General features: G+C 38.8%; 1 pseudogene; it reads left to right on the top strand.

The window, feature by feature from the left end:
• The first annotated feature begins 4957 nt into the window (after positions 1-4957).
• LOC101421280 (non-histone chromosomal protein HMG-14 pseudogene) lies at positions 4958-5263 on the top strand (annotated as a pseudogene).
• The last annotated feature ends 7553 nt before the right edge of the window (positions 5264-12816 follow it).

The raw sequence follows: 12816 nt of genomic DNA, 5'->3' as shown, positions 1-12816 counted from the left end.
GGAGTCAGAAAATCAACAAGCCGTCTCATAGCACACCTAAAGGAGAGGGATTGTAGGAGCTGCTTTCCAAGCCTCCAATAGCATACTTGGGGTTCCCAGTGAGGTGTGGGTGCTCTCTCTCTGGAAATTAAGAGTCATTGTTTTCTGCGTGGAGCTGATTCAACAAGGACCCACTTGAACCCTCTACCAGACCACTCAGGCAGCTTTCCTGCTGCTTGGGAGAGAGGGAAGTGAGGAAGGGAGAACAGGGGGAATGTCAGATCCCGAAGTGTTTTATTTAACTACAAAAAGAATTCCTTGCTTAAAACTTTCCCTAGTATTTGCTTGGTTTTTCCTTGTTTTTCCTTCCTCTTTATCTCCCCAAGGCCCTTTTTTCTTTCTATTTTCTTTTTTTCTCTTTGTCTTTTTCCTGCTTACTTCCACACTCCCTTTTTCCCTTTTTTTCTCTTTCTTTCTTTCTCTGCTTTCTTATTCTTTTTACATTAGGTGCTGCAGGGAGAGCTTCACATTTGCTGTATTTCCTCATCCTCCATTTACTCTTTTCTGTGTGTATTGATTTTGGTCACCAACACTATTCCCTTTTCTCTACATCTTTCTATCCTCCATCATTGATTGTTTCTCTTACATTACACCTCTCTTTGTTTGCCCCCTATTTTTTTGACTTTTTATTACTAATACCTTTGTTCTGTTTTCTGCCTTGTATTCACTCTTTCTATTATTGTCCTCTCTTTTCTCTTTCCCTCTCTCCTGAACACACAGGCCTTTTAATTCACACTGTATTCCTCCCCATATTCTGATTTTTACATACTCTACTTTTTTTACTGTTATAACTCTACATACCTTACATGAATCTAATATTCATTCTCCTATATCTCATATGGTTCCTCTGTTAATATTTACTACCAATACTACTATTATTAATTTTCTTTTCTTACTTCTTTTGCTTTCTCTGGCCCTAATATTTTCCTTCAAGTGAACTTAGACAACAACAAGGAAATAGAATAAGAAGAACAAAGTGACAAAGAGGAAACTTAACATGCACACAAAAACAACAACTAATTAAACTCTAAACTAGACAAAGAAGCTAAGAAACTGACTAAACCCATCAAGATAAAATGATGACCAGACAGCAACAAAAAACTACAAACCAAACCAATAATCAGGAAAACATGGCCCAATCCAATGAACAAACTAAAATCCAGGAAGAGGAGCAGAACATTGAACAAGTAATTAAAGAGCTCAAAACATATATTAGAGACAAATTTGATGAGGTGAAGGAAGAGATTAAGAATATGAAGAAAACAATTGGAGAGAATACAAAAGAAATTGCAATCATAACAAAAATATACTGGATATGATGGTGAAGAACGGCACAATTCAAGAAATCAAAAATACACTCTCAGCAAATCAAATAACAGCAGACTAGAAGAGGCAGAGGAGAGATTAAGTGATGTGGAAGACAGTACATCTGAAATCAAACAGATAGTAGAACTGGTTGATAAAAAGATAGAAAAAATCCAGCAGGGGCTTAGGGACCTGAATGACAGTGCAAAACATGCAAACATACATATTATGGGCATCCCAGAAGCAGAAGAGAAGGGAAAGGGAACAGAAAGGGTGTTGGAGGAAATAATGGCTGAAAACTTCCCAAACATATTGAGGGAGATGCATGTTCAAGTCCAGGAAGCACAATGCACCCCAAACAGCATAAATCCCAACAGGCCTACCCAAAGACATATACTTGTCAAGTTATCCAATGCACAAGACAAAGAGAAAATACTAGAAGCAGCAAGAGAAAAGAGAACCATCACATACAAAGGAGGCTCCATAAGATTAAGTGCTGATTTCTCATCTGAAACCATGGAGACAAGAAGACAGTGGTATGACATAGTCAAGGTACTAAGAGAAAAAAATTTCCAACCGAGAATACTCTATCCAGCACAGTGAGAATTCAAAAATGATGGGGAGTTCAAAATACTCACAGATAAACAGAAATTAAGAGAGTATGCCAACAAGAATCCTGCCCTTCAAGAAATACTAAAGGAGTTCTGCAGGAAGAAAGAAAAAAACAAGAGAGACAGAGGTGGAGGAGAGTGTAAGAGCAACTAAAAAGACAAAAACAGAAAAAGAAAATGAAACAGAATGTGACAAACACAGATCCAAAGAAAATATGGCTGGTGTAAGTAATTCCTTGAAAGTAATAACACTGAATGAATGTCAATGGATTAAACTCATCTGTCAAGAGACTCAGACTGGAAGATTGGATAAGGAAATATGATCCATCCCTATGCTGCCTTCAAGAAACACATCTTAGACCCAGGGATTGAAGGAGGTTGAAAGTGAATGGCTGGAAAACAATCTTATAAGCAAACAATAACCAAAAAAGGGCAGGAGTAGCTATATTAATATCAGACAAAATAGACCTTAAATGCAAAACAATTGTGAGAGACAAAGATGGACACTACATATTAGTGAAGTGAAAGGGATCTTTCAAGAAGAAAGAATGATCATAAACATTTATGCTCCTAACAAGGGTGCCTCCAAATATGTGAGGCAAACACTGAAGTGAAGGAATAGAAAAACAGTGGGTCAAGGAGGAAATCTCAAAAGAAATTAATAACTACCTTGAAACTAATGAAAATGATAACACAACATATCCAAACTTATGGGATGCAGCAAAAGCAGTACTGAGAGGGAAATTTATAGCCATAAATTCATATATCAAAAAAGAAGAAAGAGCTAAAGTTGAAGAACTAAATGCACACTTTGAGGAATTAGGTAAAAAACAACAAACTAACCCCAAAGGAAGAAGAAAGAAAGAAATAACAAAGATCAGAGCAAAACTAAGTGCAATAGAAAATAAGAAAGCACTTGAAAAAAATAAACAAAACCAAGAGCTGGTTCTTTGAGAAAATCAATAAAATTGACAAACCCTTAGCTAGATTAACAAAGAAAAAAGAGAGAAGATGCAAATACACAAGATAAGAAATGAGAAAGGAGATATCACTACTGATCCCACAGAAATAAAGACTATCATAAGAGGAAACTTTGAAAAACTATATTCCAACAAAAACAACAATTTAGAGGAAATGGACAAATTCCTAGAAACACATGAGCAGCCTACATTGACAAAAGAAGAAGTTGATGATCTCAACAAATGAATCACAAGTAAAGAGATAGAATCAGTCATTAAAAACCTCCCAACTAATAAGAGCCCTGGACCAGACGGCTTCACAGGTGAATTCTACAAAACAGTCTGGAAAGAACTAATGCCAATCTTGCTTAACCGCTTCCAAAAAATTGAAACAGAAGGAACATTGCCTAACTCATTCTGTGATGCCAACATTACTCTAGTACCAAAGCCAAACGAAGACACCACAAGAAAGGGAAATTACAGACCAATCTCTCTAATGAACCTTGACATGAAAATCCTCAACAAAATACTTGCTAATCATATTCAACACACATTAAACAAATTATACACCATGACCAAGTGGGGTTCATTCTGGGTATGCAAAGGTGGTTCAATATAAGAAAATCAATGTAATACACCATATAAACAGATTGAAGGGAAAAAATCACATGATTATATCTATAGAGGCAGAAAAAGCATTTGACAAATACAGCACCCTTTCTTGATAAACACAATGCAAAAGATCAAAATAGAAGGAAACTTTCTGAATATGATAAAGAGTATATATGAAAACCCTACAGCTAACATCATTTACAATGGTAAAATCCTAAAATCTTTCCCTTTAAGATCAGGAACAAGACAAGGATGCCCACTATCACCCCTTCTGTTTAACATAGTCTTAGAAGTACTTACTCAAACACTGAGGCAAGAACCAGACATAAAAGGCATCCAAATTGGAAAGGAAGAAGTCAAAATTTCACTATTTGCAGATGATATGATCCTATACATAGAAAACCCTGAGTCGTCTACAACGAGCCTTCTAGAACTTATAAAAGAGTTCAGTAAAGTCTCGGGTTACAAGATAAATGCACAAAAACCAGTACCATTTCAGTACACCAATAATGAGCAATCAGAGGAGGAAATCAGGAATCAAATACCATTCACAGTAGTAAATAAAAATATCAAATACCTAGGAATAAATTTAACTAAAGAGGTAAAAGAATTATACACAGAAAACTACACAACACTGTTCAAGGAAATCAAAGAAGATCTAAATAAATGAAAGAATATTCCTTGTTCATGGATAGGAAGACTAAATATTATTAAGATGTCTGTCCTATGAAAACTGATCTACAATTTCAATGCAGTCCCATAAAAAATCAACACATCATTCTTTAATGAACTAGAAAACTATGAAATTTATTTGGGAAGGAAAGAGGCCCTGAATAGTCGAAGACATATTGAAAAAGAAAAATGAAATTGGAGGAATCACACTACCTGACTTCAAAACATACTACAAAGCTACAGTAGTGAAAACAGCATGGTATTGGCACAAGGATAGATACATTGACCAATGGAACCAAATTGAGAGTTCTGATATAGATCCTCATGTATACAGCCATATGGGATTTGACAAGGCCACCAAACCCTCTCAACTGGGAGAGAATGGCTTCTTCAACAAATGGTGCCTTGTGAACTGGATATCCATATGTAAAAGAATGAAAGAGGATTACCAACTTACACCTTATACAAAAATCAACTCGGGATGGATCAAAGACCTAAATGTAAGAGCCAAGACCATAAAGACTTTGCAAAGCAGTGTAGGGAAGCATCTACAGGACGTTGTAATAGGAAACGGCTTCATGAACTTCACACCAAAAGCACGAGCAGCAAAAAAACAAATAGATAAATGGGACTTCCAAAATTAAAGCCTTCTGGACCCCACTGCTGTCCCAGCAGCTCGGGCAGCTGGAGGAGCGGTAGCGGCCAGTAGCCCAGCTTCATGAAGGCTCTCGGTGCGCCGAGTCCCGCAGCACCGCCAAGATGCCCAAGAGGAAGTTCAGCTTGGCTGAAGCAGCGGGGAAGGAGGAGCACAAGAGGAGGGCCACAAGGCTATCCACCAAACCCGCTCCTGTGAAAGTGGAAGAGAAGCCAAAAAAGGCAGCGGGAAAGGATAAACCTTCAGACAAAAAAGTGCAACCAAAAGGAAAAAGGGGAGCAAAGAGAAAACAAGCTGAAGAGGCTAACCAAGAAACTAAAGAAGATTTACCTGCAGAAAATGGAGGAACTAAAAATGAGGAGAGTCAAGCCGCTGATGATGCAGGAGAGAAAGAAGCCAAGTCTGGTTAATACCATACACCATGTTTTATCGGTGGTCCTTGTTTCTCCCTTCTTGTACAATCCAGAGGAATATTTTTATCAGCTATTTTGTAAATGCAAGTTTTTTAGTAGATCTAAAAAAAACATTTTCAGAAGGCGATTGGAATCCCACCTTATCCCCTTTTTTAAGTGTAAATGTTTGTTTGTTTTTTTAAGAGGGGAAATCATTTGCTGGCTGTTTATTTTTTGGTACAACCTGAAAATAGTGGGATATTGAATTATGGGAGGCTTTGACTGTCTTGAGCGTCAACATCCCACTGGGGGTGGCAGTTTTTATACCCTTTAATACAATACGTACTAAATGGTGATTTAGAATCAAAGGTACGCATTTAATATGTGTTGAACATTTTAAATTACTTCTATTCCCATGTTTTTTAGTAGACATATTTCTTAAAACCACTCCCTGATCTTGGCTCCCCTTTCAGAACTCTGTAACATCCTTGGTCTTGGTCGTCCAGTTTTCTAATAACTTTGTTAATGTGTTGTAAAAGATTGGAAATGTATGTAGTGTGTATGGTATTGTGAATTTGTGGGACTTAAAGATGTAACAGTTTATCAATGTTTGAAAATATTGGTACTTGATATTCTCTTAAAGAAAACTTGCCTCCAAATTTTAAGCTGGAAAGTCACTGGAATAACTTTAGAAAAACAACTACATGGCTTTTTAGGGTTTTGCTATGTACATTAAGAATTGTGTACAAATTGTTCATAATGTCTGTGCTGATCTTCAAAACAACCAATAAAAATCTCAATTATGAAAGAAAAAAAATTAAAGCCTTCTGCCCCTCAAAAGAGTTTGTCAGGAAAGTGAAAAGAAAGCCAACACAATGGGAAAAAATATTTGATAACCATATTTCTGATAGGAGACTTATATCTTGCATATATAAAGAACTCCTCTATCTTGAAAATAAAAAGACAAACAGCCCATTTAAAAAATGGGAAAAAGATTTGAACAGACACTTCTCCAAAGATAATATACAAATGGCTAAAAAACATGAAAAAATGCTCAAAATCCCTAGCTATTAGGGAAAAGCAAATCAAAACAACAATAGATACCTCTTACTCCCATAAGACTGGCAGCTATCAAAAAGTCAGAAGACTACAATTGTTGGAGAGAATGTAGAGGAATGGGAACCCTCATCCACTGCTGGTGGGAATGCAGAAGGATCTAGCCATTCTGGAGGACAGTTTGGTGATTTCTCAAAAAACTAGCTAGAGATTTGCCATATGACCCAGCAATTCCACCCAGAAGATCTGAAAACAAGGACACAAACTGATATATGCACACCAATGTTCATAGCAGCACTATTCACTATTGACAAGAATTGACATCAACCCAAATGCCCATCAACAAATGAATGGATAAGTTATTGACAGGATATATATGGTTGACAGGGAGTTATACAGGGCATATGCCCAGGGTATATGGTAATGTCTATATATACTCATAGTGGAAACAATTAAAAACAACAGCTGGGGGGGTACTGGGCTCCTGGCCGGGGGGTCACTGTTGTGGGCCCTGGGAGAGCAGCGGCAATCCTCCAGGTGCAACAGCAAGAACCAGGAAGGAAGGAGGGCCGAACAGTGGGCTCTTGATACTAATGGCTACACTTTTGAGCCTATGCACCTGCAATAAGAACAAGGCCTAGAGTAGCATTGTGCCTGGGGGTTTCCTCCTGACAGCCTTCATGTTACTCAAATGTGGCCACTCTCACAGCCAAACTCAGCGTGTAGATGTGATGCATTCCCCCCAGCGTGGGACACGACACCCGGGGATGAGCCTCCCTGGCACCGAGGGATCACTACCACATACCAGCTGAAGAAGCAACTAGAAAATGACCTTGAATTAAAGATTCAATGCGGAACAGCAGAATATACCTGTCTACATATAATAACATGACTTCGGGAAGCGGTTTGACCTAATGTAAGGGGGAAATGGAAAGGAGAAATGAGATTATAAGGCTGTGAGTCTCTAAAAAAGAGTCTGGAGGTTGTCAGAAGGAATACCCCTATGTACAACTGAACAGAGTCTAAAAGACAGATAAGGTAGATACAACCCCAGGTATTGGTTCTTTTGAGGGATAAAGAGACCCACGGGTTCTATGGTCATGGCAGAAGGGGTTCACTGCCATGACAGATGGCCCTTCTTTGGAGCTGGTGTTTCTGCGTGATGGAAATGGACTCAGAGGGGATCTCTTTTCACAAGACTTGCATGCTACTTTATTGGAATTGTAGTTGGAGCTGAGTTTAAGATATATGTAGGGGATTTGAATCTCTGGACTGATAATATGACACCCAGGCCCAGAGCCTCAACAGACTTCAGCTCCTACACTTTGATTTATTGGACTTACTCCACTCAGCTAACATGGAGTTGAAGAAGGTCAACCACCACAACATGGAGCCTAGAGTGTCTACAAGTAGAAGCGGGAAGAGTGCATCCAGTACCCATGTGGAATCTAAGCCCTCACTTGACATAGGTGTGCAATGGACACAACCAATCCAATGTCCACAGAGGAAATGTGAAATGGGTGTGGGAACGGTAGCCATGGGGGCTGCTGGGTGTGGGGAACGGGAGGAAGAGATGAGATGTGGAGGCGTTTTCGGGACATGGAGTTGTCCTGGATAGTGCTTCACGGACAATTACGGGACACTGTAGATCCCCCCAGGGCCCACTGGATGGAACGTGAGAGAGTCTGGGCTATGATGTGGACCATTGACTATGGGGTGCAGTGATGCTCAGAGATGAACTTACCAGGTGCAGTGGATGTGTCGCGATGATGGGAGAGAGTGTTGCTGTGGGGGGAGTGAGGGGCGGGGGTGGTGGGGTTGAATGGGACCTCATATATTTTTTTTAATGTAATTAAAAAATAATAATAATAAATAAATATTTTAAAAAACAAAAAAAAACACAAATGAATGGATAAATAAAATGTGGTATATACATACAATGGAATACTACTCAGCTATAAGAATAAATACAGTACAAACACACGTGATAACATGGATGAATCTTGAGAACCTTATATTGAGTGAAGCAACCCAGGCATTGAAGGATAAATACCACATGACCTCTCTGAAATGAGGTAAGTAAACCAAGCTGTCTCAGAGAGCTAGAGATTGGATGATAAACTTTAAGGTAGTAGGAGGGTAGAGGAAGGTTGTGAGCTGACAGCTACTTGGGTGAAATCTATGATAAGCTGGAGGTAAGTATTTGTACAGGGAAGGGATAAAATGGGGCATAGAGATAACTTTGGGTGGGGGTGTGTAGGTTTTAGGGGCACTAGGGATGGGAGGATGGGTCAGATTGCCCAAGAAATTGGGGAGAGGGTGAGGGGAACATTTGTTCATGGGAGATTGTCAGGTATGTGGTTGAAATTGTGGTGCAGAGAAAGCTCTTTAGAGAATGTAATATGGAAAGTTGCCTGTTTGGGATGCCTAAGGTAGGGCATCTGACACAGCGCAAGCTTCTGGGGAGTGTGTGAGTGCTCTTTTAGTCATAGTGGATATCATTGGGTGGAGACTCATATAATGAGAGTGAAGTTATGCCCACATCCTGGGGAGGACTGATGTTCTCAAACAGAGGGAATTGTATCACTTGAGAGAATCAGTGGTTCCCAATAGGTTTGGGCAGTCAAGTATGTCAAGCCCTCAACATTTTTGAAAGTACCTCTGAATATGGTCCTTCAAGTAATGAAGATTGATTGTCATGGTGGGCCCTGAGGGGAAGGGGAAAGAGGTGTTAAATACATGGAATTGGGGTAACTGTGGGGCAATGGAAGTGTTCCACAAGATCATGCCATGATGCATATAGGTCATGTTAAATTACACTAAAAATGTGTAAAAGCCTATAGGCTAAAATGTAAACCATAATGTAAAACATAAGATAACTAAAAATTTAGAAAATTGTATAGTCTAAAATATAAACCATGATGTAAACCCAAATAGAACCATGTTTGAAAGCTATCGTTTCAATATCTGTACATTAGCTGCAGCAAATATAATATGAATATGTGAAAAGATCACTGTTGGGGAAGGGACAAAGGGTTTGATGTTGTATATGTTGGAGTACCATATATTGTGTAAGTGAATTACTGTGACCTAAAACTTATGTCAAGAGAAACTTAATAATCAGGGAAGAAAAGAAAAGAAAAGAAAAGAAAGAAAGAAAGAAAGAAAGAAAGAAAGAAAGAAAGAAAGAAAGAAAGAAAGAAAGAAAGAAAGAAAGAAAGAAAGAAAGAAAGAGAAAGAAGACCCTGATGAAGAAATGGAAGAAATTGCCTTGCCACTGTACACACAGGGCAACACCCATAGTAGTGATGAAAGGCAAAATGTCAAAAACAAAGCTTTTTCATTTTTTCAATTTTTAATACCCCAATTAATTTTTCCTTTATTTAATATTTCCAAATTTCTATGTATTCTATATCTAACCTTTAAACCCATCACTATATTCCATTTTTCTATTAATGGAATCTGGCAATATATTGGCTTCCTTTTTGAAGAAGTGTTGGACTACAGAGAGGTTCAACTATGGTGGGGGAGGAGCACTTGTGTGGGGTGTCATTAGTAAGGAGCAAACGGTTGGGAAGGAGTTCTCCAGGGCATGTATACAGGGTACATAGAAAGGATTGGATATTTTCATAGTGCTTTCAGTTGGAAATGATAGATGAGAGAGTGCTGAATTCCTGACCAGGGGAGCTCTATCACACTCCCCAATGGAACAACAGCAATCCCCCAAGTGCAATGGCAAAAACCAATAAAGATGGAAGGTCCAACAATGAGTCCTTGATACTAATGGCTCTGATTATGAGCCTGTGTGCCTAAAATATGAACTAGGCCTATAGCTGTGGAGTGCCTAAGTGTTACCTCCTGAGAGCCTCCATGTTGCTCAAATGTGGCCACTCTCTAAGCCAAACTCAGCATTTAGATGCATTGCCTTCCCCCCAACATGGGACATGACTCCTGGGGATGAGCCTCCCTGGCACCAAGGGATTATTACCAAGCACCATATGATGATGTAACTACAAAAAGACCATGAACAAAGAGGTCAACTCAAATCGGCAGAATATCTCAGCCTACATGTAATATCAGGTGTTAAAAACTGCTTTTTGACTTTGGATAAAAAGGGGGAAATGGAAAGGCCAAGTGAGTTTATATGGCTAAGAGTCTCCAAAAAAGAGTTGGGAGGTCATCAGGGGGTGATGCTTATGCATGCCTCAGCAGGGTACCAAAGACAGCCAAAGTAGATAGAAACCCAGGTGCTGGTTCTCCTGATGGCTGCAGTGACCCACATGTTCTATGGTCAAGACAGATGGCTCTGGAGTTCAGGGATGTGTCAGTTGGCCCTATGTCAGAATTTGTGTTCCTGAGTGATGGAGTTGGATTCAGATATAACCTTTCTACCCATGCCTCTTCTGTTTCTTTTACCAGACCTGTGGTTGGTGTTTGGGTTGGTGTATACTCAGGAGACCTGAAACTCTGAACTGTCCATGTGACAGCCAGGTCCTGGGCCTCAGCAGACTTGCAGCTCCTACCCTCTGGTTTCTTGGACTTACCTTGGCCAGCTGACAGGGAGTTGAAGAGGGTCAACCACCACACCAGGGAGCCAAGAGTACCCAGAGCAGCAAGCAGGAGAATTGCATCCATCATCCATGTGGAATCTAAATCCCCTCTTGATGTAGAGGGGGACTGGACATAGCCATCTCAGGTCCACAAGACAGGGGAATAGAGTATGGATTAGAGTGAACTTGCTGGTGTTCTGCTGGGGAAATATTGTGATTAGTAAGGGAAGAAATTGTAGTAGTGATATGGAGAGGGTGGCCACGGTGGCTGCTGATGGTCAGGAGAGGGAAGAAGAGGTTTGGTGTGGGAGCATTTTCAGGATTTGGAGTTGTCCTAGGTGGTGCTGCAGTGACAGATGCTGGACATTTTGTCTCCTATCGTGGCCCACTGGTTGGACTGGGGGAGAGTGTGGACCACAATGTGGACCACCTTCCATGTGCTGCAGCAGTTCTCCAGAATGTTTTTGCCGGGTGCAGTGGATGTGCCACAATGATGGAAGAGTTTGTTGATGTGGGAGGGGTGGGGCATATGGGGACCTCATATTTTTTTAATGTACCATTTGAAAGAAAATAAAGAAGATAAAAGATAAAAGGAAATGGAAAAACACTAACATAATTAAAGAGTTTAAGTATAGTTCTGTGACAGTTAAGTTCATGTGTCAGCTTGGCTACTTTATGGTATTCAGTTGTTTGGTCCAGCAAGCACTGGCATGATTTTCACTGTGAGGATATTTTCTGGTTTTAAATCAGGGGTTCTTCACTTCTTTGTTCCATGGATCTCTTTGCCAGTCAGGTGAAAACCATAGACCCCTTACTAAGTCCGCACTACACTGTGTATTATTTAATAAAATAACACATCTGGGCCAGCACATCCCCACCAGAATAATGTTTTTTTTTTTTTGAATTTCAATTCAAGCTTGTGGACCTCTTGTTAAGAACCCCTGATTTAAATCAAATCATCAGGAACTTGAATGTATCTATGGCTGATTACATCTATAACCAAACGAGGTGATTGCCTTCAACAATAAGAGAAGTCTCATCCAATCAGTTAAGGCATTACAAGGAGAAGTGATGATTTCCACAAACAGAAGGGAGAATTTCCATCACTACTACAGCCAGCCAGCTTCTCTTGGGGAACTCAGCAAAACCTTCATTGGAGTGCCAATCATGCATGAATGATCCTTGTCAATGTTTTGCTCTGAAGTCTACTTTATCCGATAGTAATTTAGCCATCCTGGCTTTCTTTCAATCAGTATTAGCATTATATAGCTTTGTTTTTAAATTTTGTGAATGTTTTCCTTTGAATTACAATTATTGACATGTTTAAGTTTACTTAAATTATATTGTTTTTTTTCTTTTAAAATTGTGCATCGTTTATTTTTACTAATTTTTTTGGCTTTCATTTGGATAACTTGAGCATATTTTATCTTTTCCATCAAATTGTTAATTGTAATTCTTTGTTTCTGATCACGGTTTTTGCTTTAGAGTACATTGCATGCATATGTAACTCATATAAGTCTACCTTCATTTGATTTTAATACACATCACAATCATTGTAAAAATATTACAATAGTGTATTTCCAGTTATTCACTCATGGCCCTTGGACTATTTTGTGATATATTCGACTTACAGATATGTTATACATTGTTACTTTTTTGGTTTAACTAGTCAGTTATCTCTTACACAATTCTTAATAAAAAAAGCTCATGTATTTAGCCACATATTTGCCTTTTCTAATAAATCAATTTTATTGATACATATTAATAAAGCATGAAATTCATCCAAAGTGTACAATCAGTGGTATTTGCTATAATCACATAGTTTTGAATTCATCATTTCAATCATTATTAGAGCATTTTCATTATTTCTATAAAAATAATAATAATAATAAACAAATTTCTTCACCTCTCAATCTCTCTATATTTCTGATGCTCTTAAATCATCTTTGTAAATCCATATTTTCA

This window comes from Dasypus novemcinctus, chromosome 21 (assembly GCF_030445035.2).
Source record: "Dasypus novemcinctus isolate mDasNov1 chromosome 21, mDasNov1.1.hap2, whole genome shotgun sequence".
NCBI lineage: Eukaryota > Metazoa > Chordata > Mammalia > Cingulata > Dasypodidae > Dasypus > Dasypus novemcinctus.
The sequence above is the reverse complement of the archived record's forward strand: the minus strand, read 5'-3'. Positions and strand labels throughout refer to the sequence as shown.